The 16,360-nt window shown below is 37.2% G+C and overlaps 1 protein-coding gene across 1 annotated transcript in view; it reads right to left on the minus strand.

The window, feature by feature from the left end:
* Positions 1 to 16,360, minus strand: part of LOC140146508 (uncharacterized) — a 281,043-nt gene that overhangs the window by 193,814 nt on the left and 70,869 nt on the right. The window lies entirely within an intron of this gene.

Below are 16,360 nucleotides of genomic sequence, written 5' to 3' on the forward strand. Positions count from 1 at the left end.
TCAATAATCAATAATCAGTCCGTGACGGCCTCCACTAACTAGCTACTAACTTGGGTTTATGGGCGCTGATATTTCATGTTCACTGTCACTTATTTATCAGAAAAGTGCGACCCTTTGTCAATCACCTACAGTACCCAATTTCGGCATACTATATAAGAAACTCATCATGATGATTGCCAGAGAATAGTTAAAATGTAGCTTGTACCGTTTATTTGTGGCATCCTTCAGAAGTGAGCGGTCCGATACCAATATTTTCGGTCAAATCTCCATTCAATTAACACGGGAGTTGGCTAGCTATGCCTTGCCCTCACTCATATTTTACAAAAGTGCGACTATTTCTGAACATCTAACCTAGCTGTAATTTTAGGTCATGTTAGAGAAATATATTTGCTAGAAGTTTGGAGAATAGCTAACATATTGGCTGGTTATTTTTCACACAGTGATGTTAACTAGGCAAGTGCCCATTCTCCCAACGTACATCATTTGTAGAGGTCACGCGTCAATGGTGAGAGCACTGTGTATTGTGTATAGGAAAACGGACAGTAACTGCAGTATGTATAATACAATGGTAAGCCTGGGGTATGAGCTAACATGTCCTTATGCTATAATGAAACCACATTCTTCACAGGCTTATATTCACATATATAGCCATATTAACATGTACACACACACACAAACACACCCCCACCAATGACAAAAAATTGTTAAAAAAAACCAACTTAATTGTCCGAGGTAATTGCAGACTCCAGTTCTCCCATACGGTACCCTTAAACCCTACCCATAACACTGACCCTAATCCTAATCCTAGCCCTAACCTAACCCTTATCCCAACCCTAACATAACCCCAATCATATGGCCTAACCGTCCCTAAGGGGTGGGGGTGCTCCTTTTGAATGGTTAATGGTTTGGACATTCAAAATCATATTTGCCAAATGTGAATTTTCTTTGAAGTTTTCAAAAAAAGTGGACTAAATTTTGTCCAAAATGAAAGTACACAGTAATATAGATACTATTTCTGAAAGTTACAATAGGCTAATTTGTTCATGTAAAAGTTGACTTTGTTTGAAGTTTAATGATAAACAGTCCTATTTTGAATGTTTACACCTCGAGATTTCCTGGCATGCCGTGGTCGACGAGTACCCGTCGGAGCGCATGGTATACCAGGGGCTTAGTCCATAAGTCGACACCGCCATTAATCATGCTAATATTGTGCACACAATCGTATCATTAAAATGGTGTCGTAAAACAAATTGAAGACCATAAAAAAGTTAGTTAGTATAGATTAGTTAGTATCAGTTTCTGCTAGAAGGGAGGGGGTCATATACACCTGTGCAAATTGCACAGTGAAATAATGTAAGGACATGAAACTGTAGAGACAAAGCCACCTCCTTGCATCGAAACTACATTTTTGGACATACCAACCTTCTTTGCCATGATCTCGAAATGCACTTAATGTGTCTAACCCCTTTTGGTTCTGAGGTATTCAATTACCAATGCTTTACATAGGCCAGTTGGGTTTTGTACTTGGATTTGTTCGCGCTTATATGTTATCATTTGCGCCACGAGTTTCCACTGATCGAATCTCTTTATTTGACACAACTAAACCGGAGTACCCAGAGAAAACCTTCGAGAGTACTGGGGTGGGTGGGGGGGTGTTGGTGGCAGGGGACGTGTCCCTCACCCACCTGTGGCCAAAATTACCCATTGTATGAGACTAATGGTCGTATGGGAACGGCCTGCGCTTAACTCAATACCAAATAATGCATTAAGATGGTCAACTTGAACATATCTAATTATTTGTGCCTATTATGTTTTTACTGGGGAGATATTCCAATCTGTCTCTCATTCGTATGTTTGCCAGCGAGTCGAGCGCATCGCTCATAGTAATTTTTCTGATCCCGCCCTAACCGCGGGCCCTTAGTATTTTAAGTGGAGATTATAGTGACTGATAGTGTAGATGCATTTAACACATATATTTTCCAACTGCAATCACGTACAAAAGAAAATAATACTTTAAGTCGGTCAGTTGTTAAAGTTGAAAGATAATGGGATGGCTTACTTTAACTTTGACACAACTTGCCCTGTTCTCCCCAACATATTCGTCTATATAGTATGCGTCTGGGTGCTTTTTTTGGTAGCAATGTTGTTCTACGGTGATACCCTCTCATGCCCATTTTACATGTTTTAGCATAGCAAATATCAATGCATATAGACCCATGTGAGAAGTTGGTCTAGATAAATTATATGCCCCTCTAAACATCCCTATATTATAAAGAAATATCTCGGAGAAAGATAGAGGGGAGGGGAAATATTGATCCGATAAGCCTGTTAATAAAAATGAATTGAAGAACAAAATATTATATAGTTTAGTAAAATGCAGAAATCAGTAACAAATTATCGGTCCAAAACATTAGAGAGCTAAACAAGTGCTACTGAAGGCACTAACGTTCACAGTCTGGTGCGCACAATAAATGCATGTTATTCTGTGGTTCAAAACCAGCATTTTCCTCGCATTAGGCACGGGACACATGAAGCATTTCCAGTGCAGTATTCAGTCTACATGATTTCGGTTTATGACGGGGCTATTTTGAACAGCTAGCATGGACATATCATCGGGTACCTCCACTGCATGCCTAGCTCACTCGACTATTTTAGAAATGCGCTCAGACACAGGTACGCTTGTATGATTTTTTCTAAACAGTATCATAATATATACCATGTATACAGGCTATTTGAACAGTTAATCAACTTCTAAAGTCTGCACAAAAAGTAACTCAGCTGTTATATATACGCCTATAGATTTAGAACTAATAATTGTTTTCACAATATTTCAACATAAAAAGAAGGAAGATTTATTTACGCGCATTTTGATACCACATTTGTCAAATTTTGTTCAATATTGACAATACAGCAGTGTTTTGAAAGAAAAATACCCCAATTTAAAAGTTGCAGTTATTTGTATTGATTTGAAGTAAGCTCGAATATAATGGCGGGCTTTACGTGTTTACAGTGCTGGCATTATAACCATTGATCGCCGTAAACTGCAACTTTTAAATTCGGGTATTTTTCTGTAAAAGCACTACTGTGTTGTTAATATTGAACGACATTTGACGAATGGGGTATCAAAATGCGTGTAAATAAATCATCCTTCTCTCTATGTTGAAATATTGTGAAAACAATTATTAGTTCTGAATCTATAGGCGTATATATATAACAGCTGCGTTACTTTTTGTGCAGACTTTAGTTCGGTCGGGTCATCTTGAGCTAGAGACTCGATTCTATATAATTGAGTCCTTTGGGATGAATGCCGAGTCGAGTCGAGCCATTTCAAACTGGTAAGTCGAGTCGATTCGGTACCGCCACCACTCGGATCGGACACCAGTCCGAGCTTACCGTAAAAGATTATTAAATAAAAAAAAATATGCATAGGATTTGGCACCAGTCCGTATAATATGCACTTATTATTTATTGCAATGCAAAAGTGCACATTAAATGGTAAATTAGAAACAAATGTAATGGTAAATTACATAAATAAAAACATTTAACATCCGCTTAAATTGAATGGCAGTGTGTATGTGCAGCATGCTTGCGCTGTAGTAATTTCGTTGTTTGGATGAATGTAACGTATTCAATTGTGTACTCTCAAGCTTCAAATCAAGCAAATTTGAGCATATTACACATATTTGGTGTAACATAATGACTCAAATAAGTAATAATAGCAATAAGTCCAGCCGAATTTCGGCTGGACTCGTGTATTTCAGCAATTTCTTCATTTTCTTCCTCATGATCTAAAATCCAGGATATGATATACTGGTATGTGCAATTTGTGGTCAATGCTAGTTGTATTTTTTAAGATACAAAAGTTTGCCATATTTTCACAATTTTGTGTAAAACCCTATGGGACTCATCCGCCCCGCTTCCTCCATTGACACATCATCATCATCATCTACGAACTTATTGACTGCTCTCGTACAATTATGTATCTATTTCAAATTACCATTATCACGTGTCAAGTGACTTTATTGAAAATTTGCATTAAAAAAAACATTATCAATATCATCTCAAGATTGCTATTTAAAATAAAACATTGACTTTTAAAACCTACAATTTTGGTCAAAAATTGTACTGGGATAGGTCGTTTTCAACAGATTTTCCACATTCGCCTAGCTATAAACAGTGAATAGCGTTATCTGTTGACCTAATGAAAAAAGTGTTTTAGGGGAGGTGTTAGCTTTCGTTCGATTGTATAAATAAAATTCTGAAAATTACTTACACTTTTTTCAATGGTTTAAAAACTCAGACTCCTGAGCCACAGCAGCTCTAGTTCTTCTACTCACCTCCATTGAAACATCTTACATATTGAAATAAAAATCTCAAAGTAGTTACCCAATTGACTAAGGAGTTTCTTCTTCTTTTTATATATGCCTGTGTAACAGGGTATAAAAATTCTGCTTATGCTCTTTAGTTTCCTCATCCTTATCTATGACTGTGTAAAAGGGTATAGATATTCTGCTATTATCCTCTTTAATCTCCCGTCCTTCTCCTTTTCCTTCTCCTTCTTCAGACTTTTCTTTATTACATCATATCGTAGGAACTAAAAGAGCCATAGGGCTCATATTTTGTGTACAATGATGGTATGTGACCCCTAGATCCTGGTGGATGTGATCACCATCGAGTGCCAATAATGGTCAAGGCCATTTTAAGGTTATCGGAGTATAGATTGGTGGATTGCCATCAAACTTGGTGGATGGTATCACCATCGAGTACCAAAAATGGTCAAGGTCATGTCAAGGTCATCCGAGTATATATTGTTGGATTGTCATCCCAGAGGTTAGAAGTCATGGGCTATATGGGCTCTAATGTGAAAATACAATCCAAGCTGTTTCTAATGAAATAAAGCAGCATGGGGGCTCTGGTGCACTAGTGGTACTCTAGATTACCAAGTATACATATACCCCAAATGTCATCTATAAATCCCCGGGGACCCAAATGTAAGACAGGAAAGTTTGGAGTTATGAATAAGAGAATTTAAAGGAATCTGAGGGAGTTAAAACTTTGGAGTTAATGTTTTAGGGTGCATGTTCCCAATAATCGTTGGTTTGTTGGATTGTCATCAAACTTGGTGGATGCAATCAATATCGAGTGCCAAAAATGGTCAAGGTCATATTAAGGTAATCCGAGTATAGATTGTTAAATTGACATCAGGCAAATTGCGCTCAACCCACCGCCCATGTCGGGGGAAGTTGCAGTACTCTCTGAGTGAACTGACAGGGTGTCGAATAACCTGGGTTTAATGATGCTAACATCTTCAAGACTGTACACGTCCTTAACGAACGTTGATGCAGAATAAGCATGTCTGTCTGTGTCAGGTGGCGCAGTATAGCGCTGCTGTGGTCTTCACAAGAGTACGCCATCTCACTCGATCTGATGCCAAGTGCGTTGCACCTTTCATTCCTTGGTTAGAAACCAGCTTCACGTCATCTGTCCAAGATGTAGGTGGACGTCCTCTTCCTCGTCGGCCTTCCATAACCCCTTGCGAAATTTGTTTTTCTACACCTCCATGTTTCCTGACAATATAACCAAAGTACTTCAGCTTTCTCTCCATTATGCCGTTTCTGATGGTTAGACTTGTACCAATCTTGTCGAGGATCCAGGAATTTGTTCTCCTGTCTTTCCATGTCACTTGCAGAAGCCTCCTGTAACACCACATCTCAAACACATCTACTCTTTTCCTATCATTCTTGGTCATAGCCCAAGACTCGCATCCGTAAGTAGCAAAGGAAAACACAGTTGCGCGAAGTAGGCGTACCTTGAGGTCAATGGATAGGCCTCTGCTTTTCCATATGCTTGACATGCCCTTCACAGTTGTCCTTGCAATAGCCAGTATTCTCTTAATTTCAGTTGTGCTGTCACCACTGTTGTTAATCATTGAACCCAGATATTCAAATTGCTTCACCTCCTCAATCTGCTGTCCATCTATCACAAACTCATCACTTTTCCGCTCTCTGTCTACAACCATTATTTTTGTCTTCTTTGTGTTCAGGAGAAGGTGTTTTTCTTCGCTGGCCTCTTTGATGCGCTTCAAAAGATCAATCAGCTCTTCTCTGCTGCTACAAATAAGAGTGGTATCATCGGCATACCTCAGGTTAGTGATTCTTGGACCGCCAAACTTCACTCCACCTTCAAACCCCGCCAAAGCTGTTCTCATTTAAGTCTTCAGAGTAGATGGTAAATAGGATTGATGATAGCACACAGCCCTGTCGTAAGCCTCTTCCAATCTTGAACCAACTACTTGTTCTGACTACCATTCTTGGTCTTCATATAAGCAGCTGATCAGATCCACAAGATGACTTGGGAAACCCATCTTTTTAATCCAGAATAAGCTTAAGAATACCCCATCTTTTTAACCCATCAGAATAAGCCAGGTAGCGGCAAAACCTGTCCTTTTTCAATCCCTAACCCTTCTTAATGAGGCTTAATAGCTCATAATTTTGGACTTGTGTCGGACTGGTGTCAATTCCCTATTATTATGTTGTAAAGAGAGCTGAAACAACAACACCTTTGTAAAACGTACATTACAACAATAAATCAAACAAGTGTTCCAAGTAAATTTATATGATTTGTAGAATAAACATTTCCAGAACATCAATGTGTTATTTTTCAATAAATTATTGATTTACATAATGAAAATCGAAACTCAAATTCGCATCAGATAAAATTATAGAGGGTATTACATAGTTAATTAGGATTGTTGTAGATATATTTAAGCTCTTTTGTCATCTTAAATAATATTCATGTAATTCTATTTAATGGGGCACAGATTCAGAATGGTAAGCATTGTCATCAGCTTCCACGGTGATATTTTCAGTGACATTTTCAATAAAAAAGACATCTTTATATCATATTTTCGGTGTAACATTTTAATTATGATGCTTTTTCTTGTGTTCAAATTGAAATCAATTAAGTATCTCTATTGACTGACGAACGGTAACGTTCATAAACTAAACTAATATATTTTTTTATCCACAAATGAAAATATAAATGTAATGTGAAATATGAAGAAATTAGAAAACAGTCTTGTGTAGATAAAAAAAAAAGTTTGTATTTTTGTGTTGCTCAATAGAGCAGAACTTACAAACAAATATGTATAGTATTATGATTTCACTCATGAATGGCGTTGCTAGCTGGAACCTGTTATGTATCCAAGTAACAAAACAAGTTCATTTAAGGGTAGATGCGGTATTGTTGGTCGAAGCAGCCAAAAAAATCGATTTTTATTGTCTAAATCAATATATTATTAAAAAATAACACTTTGATGTTTTGCAAAATTTCATTCTACAAATCATATACTTTGAAAACTTGCTTAATGTATTGTTATTAATGAGTTATGTACAGTGTACAAAAGTGTTGTTGTTTCAGCCCTCTTTACAACGTAACTCAAGAACCACAGGACCTATAAAAGCATTTCTGTGATATTTGAATTCTTCTACACACTAGCAAGGAAATGAGCAATGCAATTTTTGCCGAAGCTCACTACCATTCGCAAGATGTTGTGAACTACCAAATCGCAACACTTTAAAATAGTGTATTACCTTAAAGGTCCTGCACTTTGCACATAGACCAAATTACTTAGGAACTTGTTGAATTTCCATATATACAAAAGTTTGCTTATTTGTATTTTCCACTTACAGATGGTTGGTTAAAATAATGGATGGTACGATGAGTGGGTGCTTATTTGTGTATAGGGTGCTCGGGGTGTGTAGGCGTGTTTGGTTTGTGTATTATGGGTATAGATCTGTATTATCAAATCAACTATTTCCATAGTTTTAAGGTCAGTCGGATGGTGTTTTAGGGTCTGCGTCAAATTAAAGAATTAAGTTTGGGAACGATTACGGTTGTGATTAAACTACACAAATCATCTAAACTTGAATCCAATCATGATTAACCCCGTGAGAACTACCTGCCGATTGGCCAAAAAGAAGTTTTCATCATCAATTGGCCCAGTCAGGAACATTGTTAGAATAATTGCACCACACAAAAAAAAATGGTGTGAATTATTTGCAAAGCTCCATTCTGATTGGTGATTAAAGTGAAGATATCATGTAATTGACCAATCAGAGGCAATGTTAGGTAGGTAGTGCTGAGGGGGTTAAGGCGATGGTCCTGTACCTTCAAGTCTTGTCTCATTGGTCTAGTGTCCATAACCTTCATAATAATTTCTAGGCAATATAAAGATACAAAAAACAAATTACAGTATTTAAATTATTGACATACAAATTTCGTGAAGCGCTATTAAGTAATGATTATTGTCTTTCTTACATGCTACCTAGCCCAGTAACGTCAATGAATGAGAAATATTTAGAATAGTGAGGTATCCCATGGTCTCTTAAAGTTTCAAACTCACGTAGTTCCAAAACCCCAGCCTTTGTTGAATTTCAATTATTTAGGCCTATATAGAAGACTTTGCTTACTTGCATTGTCCGATTACATATGTTTTAAGTAAGTTATGAACGGGTGCATTTATATATTTGTGTGTGTGTGGGGGGGGGTGGCTTAGACATCATGTGGCACTCTAGTCTATTCTTAAGCACCTTGGTAACATGGAATCTTGGTAACCATATGCTACAGTGCAAAAAAACTGAACCAATATATAAATTATTATACATACTAAATGCATCTTGAAATGGTAATGGAATTTTGGACAGCGTCTCGATACGGACTTTGGTCCATTAATATGAAATATTACAACTGAATATAAAGAAGAAGAACATATACTTTTTGGTTTCAAATAAGCACAAAATTAATATCCATGTTTTCATAATAATCTGATTGAAGTTGGGATTGAATTGATTTGATTACCATGTTTACTGTGCTTACTGTCCACAAACACAATATATCCATGGTATCGCATGATTAACAAATACCTGGGTATCATCAAGCGGAGAAAGAAGAATAAGGATAGTTCACATAACGCTGAGTTTGAACAATAATATCAACCTACACTCAAAGCTATCTGTACAAAGTTCATTGCTATTTATGCTTATTTCTGTAATGTCATATTAAAGGAATATTATTAATATTAACCATGAAACCACACACAAATTGCAATTTGAAAACATACAAAAAGCATTAGAACTAAATATATTTACGTCCGACCTTCTTTTGTCAAAACAAATCGGTGGATTTGGAACAACATGATCCTCCTCCATGGAGTAACGGAGATATTGAAACAAGTGAAATTTTCAAAGTATTTCATCTATATTATTTTTATCTAAGGCTCAATAATTGTAATTTTTCTATAGATAATGACATACATGGTTAAAAAAGAACCAGAAATGCAGAGAATTGTAAATATCTGAAGAAACTGCAATTCCCCTTTTGGCCTTCTTTTTATATATATTGCTTGTCCTCTTTTGCTTCGTCCTCAGTAAAACAATTTTGTAGGATAGTGCTTAATATTTGGTGGGTTAAAAATAGCCTCACTCCCCACTACATAATTCATGCAGCTATATATTTAGCAGTTAACTTTGTCTTGACCAAGTTGACCCAGGGATGACATAGTAACATCCCGGTCACAAAGCAGTGTTCAGGGTGATTTTTTGTGACCTAGGGATGATGACAAAATGATACAACCATATTACAAAAGATAGGACTTCAAAACATTGGACTTCAAAACATTGGACACTACTACATGTAGTGGCTTTCTTGGTGTTCTCTGGTAGAATTTGATTGTTTTAGTAAAGTGGATTGATTGTTTTAGTACACCGCACGAGAAAAAAAGAACCATTAGGAGGTTGCACCAAGCTCCAGCCCCCCCCCTTGTTCAGGTTACAGCTACATGTTAAAATGTCTATATAAATTCATTGATAAGGTAACTGTCAAAATAAGTTTACATGTATTTGATTAATGCTCTCCAATATTTGTAAAGTAAAATATAATTAGTTAAGGAATGTTATAGTTGGTTTGATTCTGGAAGTTTTCCAAAGCTGTCCAAACGTGAATACTGTGGATGAAAGCACATAATAAATATCTTTCAGGAATACAAAGAAGATTCAGAATATCTTAAAAATCGGCTTCTCTTTAAAGTATTAATCAATTTTGTTAAATGTCAAAACATCTTTTCAAGTTGAAAGTAAACGCACTTCTATACAAATCTGTGAAAGTTGAAGGGCATGCAGTTAGTTATATTTTTATTCTATTTAAGTTGCGCAAATACATTACTCAAAACTTTTAAAGGATCAGAATCTGACAATCTTGATTTTACTTTCTTTCTTTTTTGTTCCTATGGTGCTAACCAAGGTGTATTTCAGTGTCACTGGACATCAGTACTTTGTAGTGCAAATGTTCTGTTGCCTAAATATTACTGAATGACATGACAATCATCCGATTAAATGTTAAAGGGGGTCTCCGGCAATCATAACATTATGCCTTATATTTTAGAAAAATATTTATTAAGCACAAATCACATGGTTCTATTTAAAACAAACTCATATTGACCATAAAAACGAATAAAAACAGTCGGCTCTCAACACGCGATATTCAAATTGTCTAAGTGCAATGACATAATGGTTATTTGTGCTCAATTGTCGTCAGCGTTCATTGTATTACTGGGACGTCATTGCACTCGACAATTTCGGCACCCGGGAATCTTGAATATCGCGTGTTGAGAGACGGATGTTTTTATTCGTTTTTATGGTCACTATGAGTTTGTTTTTAATAAAACCATGTGATTTGTGCTTGATAGTTATTATTCTTACGTATAAGGAATAATGTTGTGATTGCCGGAGACTTCCTTTAATGCTGTTTTTGCAAAATGATAATACATCAGCCTGATCCTTTAATTTGTTTGAGCAGTGTAAATACAATCACTCACATTTTTGGCATTAATTTTTACCGTAAATAATGGAAAATATCAGCAGTAGTTTGATACGTTTGCTGTTATGGCTATCTGGTAATGAAACTTTGAATAAATGCTTGTGTATACAGTTTGAAAAATAATAACGCATTTGAAAATATGCAAAACAAAATATTGATTTATATCACACAAGAAATTAAATCAGTAAAATGAATCTGAAAATGACACAAAACAGAGAGGGGTATAGCAGGAAACTGATGTTGTCACCAAAGCTACACCATCTGCAAATCTCAGATCAGTTAGCTACTCCCCATATTACATGGCGATACTGGTCCAATGGTGGCCCAATGTATGTTCCATAATGGCCCAACATAATTTGCTCATGGGCCCAAGATTGGTCCAAAATTGGGCTTGGGCCAATGTTGGCCCCAGCTTGGCCCAAACCTTGTCACAGACATTGAAAAAACAGGAAACTGATGTTGTCACCAAAGCTACATCATCTGCAAATCTCAGATTTGTTAGCTACTCGCCATCTACGTCTGTGGCGTTTATGTATTAAAATATCCTCAAGAATTTAGATATAATCCTTTATTGACTCGAACTTGCTATAAACAGATATACCTAGATATGCTTGACATTAAAAAAATAGATTATGCGGTTAACATGACATATCATTATAAGTTTCTTACTTCTAAATATGTACAATATATTTCTCAAAAATGATGGTCTAACCAGCCTTTAGCATTCAAGAGGCGACATACACCGACATCGCCTGGTTAATAATTACATTGTACAGCAGAGGCACCAAATTGAATACCCGGGATCGATACACGTGAATGTGCTATGCACGATTTGATATTTAGACGATAAATCTTTGGATACCGGGTTAGAAAATGATGAATATCTCCCGTAATTATTTTTATTCTAAAGAAGTCATGTTTTATGCTTGCACTTCAATATATGTGTTGAAAGGATGTGATAGTCGTTAGCCAGCGTATTGAGAAAGAACCGCGCGTATTGAGCTCAAAAACTGATAAAAATCTGATTTTATATGTGCCGAACTATAGCGCAGCGTAGGCAACTCGTGGAGGCAGTCTAAAAGCAGATGACCTCATGGCGCATACCATGCTCACTGACCGTACAGAGGTCAGTCACCGGGCTATTGTCAATAGTCTTAGTCGGATGTCCCTCGATGTGCGTCTCAAAACTATTAAACAGGTCGGAACATACTAGTGGTCATGCGTGGCTGTGGATTCAACCTACCATGGCGATTTCTGCCATGAAGATATCGGGGCGATGACACTGTGCGACAGGGGCAACATTAACATAAGGGACGTACCATTTGACTGGAAGTTGAGGTCTAGCTAGATTTTTACATGTTTTATTTCCTTTTTTATGTATTGGCAAGGTGGTTTTTAAAAAATAATTTTCATGCATTATTGAATACACAGTTTGGTGGGTCAAGTTTTTTTTCTTTGTTGTCTATTAGTGATTGTCTGCATTTTTTTTGCTCATGTAGTGCATGAAGTTTTTATTCCCCTTGAAATCTAATGGTGCGTCCCTAACAGGGGCGAAATGGGGATGTTTGTCAATAGGTATTCTATTTGCAATCCATATACCCCTAACGGAAGACATGACCTTAATCTTCCACGAAGGTAGTGTGAATTGCAAACGGTTTACCTGAATGAGTGACTCCATTTGAAAGCTACTTCTGCGTGGAAAATTAATATCAAGTCCTCCATAGGTGTTATATGGATTTCACCTGGAGTATAAACTGGTAATTGTGCGGTCATCGGGTCTGGTTACTCCACTTATCTTTTTTGCTACGAATAGCTAACACAAGAGGTTGTTTAAAGGTAAGCCCAGAATACATTGCAGCAGGCCCGTACGCAGGGGGGGTGCGGGGGGTGCGACCGCACCTCCCCAAATGTGCAAAAGTATAAAAAAGTCCCAAAATTTCAGAATTTGCGAGCGTAGCGAGCAAAAAAATCAGGTTTTTTACACTTTGTTGGTCAAAAAAGGTCCAAATTTGGGGAAGAAAGTCCACTTTTCACAAAATCGCCCCCACCCTCTAAAAAAAAAAAGTCCACTTTTTCAAAATCAGCCCCCCCCCCCCCCTAAAAAAATCCTGCGTACGGGCCTGCATTGCAGCCACTGACAGCATGTTTGAGAAACACATGGTTATTTTCAGAAAATATCATGCTGGGCTCCTGCTGTGCACCCATATTCGTTTGATTTCAATCATTATAAGCAACACTATTTAGCGGATTTAAATCATGACAAAGTTTTACTTGTTTGGCAATAATTGACTTTTTTATACTTTTGGTTACAGAGTTTGCTGCGTCATAAAGTTGAATTATTGCCAAATATGGGAATTTTGTGCTATCCATGCTATACATGTAGCAGTGATTGCTGGTCATACATGATTTCATTCTTAAGTTCAAGCAACTTTTGAATCTAATGTACCGTGTTATATTCATATTCAGGCGGACTGTTCAGTCACCATCTTAAAAATTACCCAAACTCATAGGTAGTATAAATATAAAACGTTGCTAGATACATTTTGGCTGAATGCAAAGAGCCGAGTTCCTCACTCCTCACTGATAGGTGAGTGGTAAGACGTCGCTTTGGCTCCCTTTTTCAACACCTTCTCAAAAAATGATTCCATTATTGTTGTTTTTGTGCTACCCCCCTTTAATTTATTTAAAACGTACTCTCTCGTCGAATTATCCGGTTCTTTAATAGTTTCAATGTATGCGTCAATAATGTATTTAACTGCGTACTTCGGCACAGACCTCAAAATATGCCTGGTCTCAATGAGTGATCCCACTTTTAGGGGTTTCTCAACCATACAGATCCCAATTAGTGCAGTATATACCAGGGTTTAATGTGCATCCCCACAGGTCTCTACCAAACCAACTTTTTTTATCTTCCTTTTATGGTCCCATGACACATTCAAGATGTTAACAAAATAGTTCCCAGCAATATTCAAGGTCAATAATAGTCAGGCACATACTGGTTCTTAGAAGGATAAATGGAGTGAATGCTACAAATATATCAGCAATGCATTTATTTATTCAGAAAAGCGTGTGACACCATTCGCCGAGGCAAGAAGCCTTGTAGCCAATGTGATACGAAAACAAATGATTTTGGATGCTGGTAGGATCCCCCGGTAGGATCCATGAAAACCAGAGCCAAAGTGATATCCCTTGACGGGGAAACAGAGCTGTTTGACATCCTGGCTGGTATCACAGATCCTGCTGGTATTGTACAAGGTGATACCCTTGTCCTTATCTGTTTGTGACCATTCGTTGAGAATGGCTGTCGATGGCCAAGAAGAAGCACTAAGATTCCAGTAGAAAGGAGAAAGAGCAGATGAATTGGGACATAAGTGGTAAACATGGTATAAGCCCTGGAATTCGCTGATAACATCGCTCTCCTGTCAGAAAGAAATGCCACAATTACATGTGAGACCATTTTGATACACAGTTTACCCCTGCGGATGTCAAAACTTGCCGAAAATCGAAAACACTTAATCGTAGATGGTTTTAACTATTCTTTATTCTAAATACAATGATCTGGAATGCATTGGTTTAGTTTTCACAATCTGGGCACTTTTAAAATTTGTAAAATTTGACCTTTATTTTACATGGGTTCCATAGGTCTATACTTTTATAACATATTCTGAAAACTGAAAAGAATCTACATGCCCAGTCTTGTTATATTGTTTCCTTGCTTCAATATTAAATACAGAGATATATTTTTTAAGGAAACGGTATAGCTGTTTTGTTCTTACTTGTTTCGTTTCTTTTGTAATGACATTGTCTTACTATATCCTGTCTTCTGGGAACCATCGGACAATGCACATTTGAATTTCACTTTTATTTTTAATCAACATGTTCAAAGCTGATTTATAGCGATCATTTGGAAAATTCTGGTAAATTTTGTTCTTGGAAATTGTGAAAGTTCGTCTTAAGCCTAGGTGAATGTTTGAGATATCGTCAATATGTATTTTTTTCTGGAGCATATCTTTTTTTGCTAACCCCTAATATCAGATGACAGATATTTATTATGTAAACCTTCTGGAATCCCAATTCTGTGGTATTACGTTGAAACTTTGTAAAATGTGAGCAAATTTTTTATCGGTTGGGAACTTCTTTATCAACAAGCTGCCAGCAACACTATTCTAGTTGCAAATTGTTTTCCAACCCCTTCCACTCTAGTATTTGATAATCGACATGAACACTGTGGTAGTCTGCTACTGCTGGTAATGTTAGTACTTCTACAAGCGAGGTGCAAATTGACACCTTCATACAAAATGTACTGTATTTTATTTAAAACATTTGGAGCAGGAAAGCTTATTATCTCTGGTAGACAAAATGTTTAAACCTTTCGAGATATCATTAAAAGCTCATGAGAAATCATAACATCATTCTTGATTTGCGGTGTTATTACAGTAGCGTAGCCAGCAGGGGGGGGCAGGGGGGCAGAGTGCCACCCCTGACAAAAAAAAATGAAAGAAAAAGTGCCCCTATGACAAAAAATGAAAGAGAAAATCAGGAGGGCAAAGGAAAAGAAAAAGGGCAAGGAGCCCTTTTCTAGCAAAATTCAGGGCCAAAATAGTGTAAAATACAAATTTTTTCCGCGCTACGCGCGCACATTGTAACAATAAAGCCTTTTATAGCCGGATAATGGGCGAAAATAGTGTAAAATACCATTTTTTCGCGCTACGCGCGCACATCATCCCAATAAGGCCCTTTTCGGGAAGCTCGAAGACATACAGTCTCTATGTATTGTATGATGCAACTGCATTTTTTTCGTCTGTGCCCCCAAAATTTTATTTTGCCCCCCCTGACCAAGAAAGCTGGCTACGCCCCCTGGTTAATTTAATGCTATGGACTACTCAACTTCGATATGTTAAGTCTTAGGCTGAAATGTCATGTAAAAACATAGACTATTGGCATATGTGTGACTCGTTATATAAAAGACGTGTCCACACATTGTATTAATCTGTTGCTTCTCACTTTTCTTTCAATAGACTAACGAATACAGAACAGATATCACAACGGGCTATCCAGTTGAATTACATATAAAGTCAAACACATTCAGGTAACCCCATTTGAAATTCAGACTATCTGTCTTGGAGATTAAGGTTATGTCTTCCATCCATAGGTGGTGTATAGATTTCAACTTGAAATTTCCTTGAAATTAAAGACCTAAACAGTTACTCGTACGTGAACTCGGGAGCTAATCCTGGTTGCGATGGTTTATTCTGGTATGTATAGAGAGTGCGTTTTTAAGTGCAAGTCCCTGATTGTCTAGTGTGTCTTTGGATAATAGTGGTCAACGAATTCCGGCAAAGTTTGCTGTGGCTTGTCGGTTTTCCCTCTCTCTGTATCTGTCTCTCTGTGTCTGTATGTCTTGTCGTCTCTGTCTGTATGTTTGTATGTATGTCTCCGCCTCCTTCTCGCTATTTTGACATCCGGTACTAGGCATGCAGTGTCA

This window comes from Amphiura filiformis, chromosome 2 (genome assembly GCF_039555335.1).
Source record: "Amphiura filiformis chromosome 2, Afil_fr2py, whole genome shotgun sequence".
NCBI classification, from domain to species: domain Eukaryota; kingdom Metazoa; phylum Echinodermata; class Ophiuroidea; order Amphilepidida; family Amphiuridae; genus Amphiura; species Amphiura filiformis.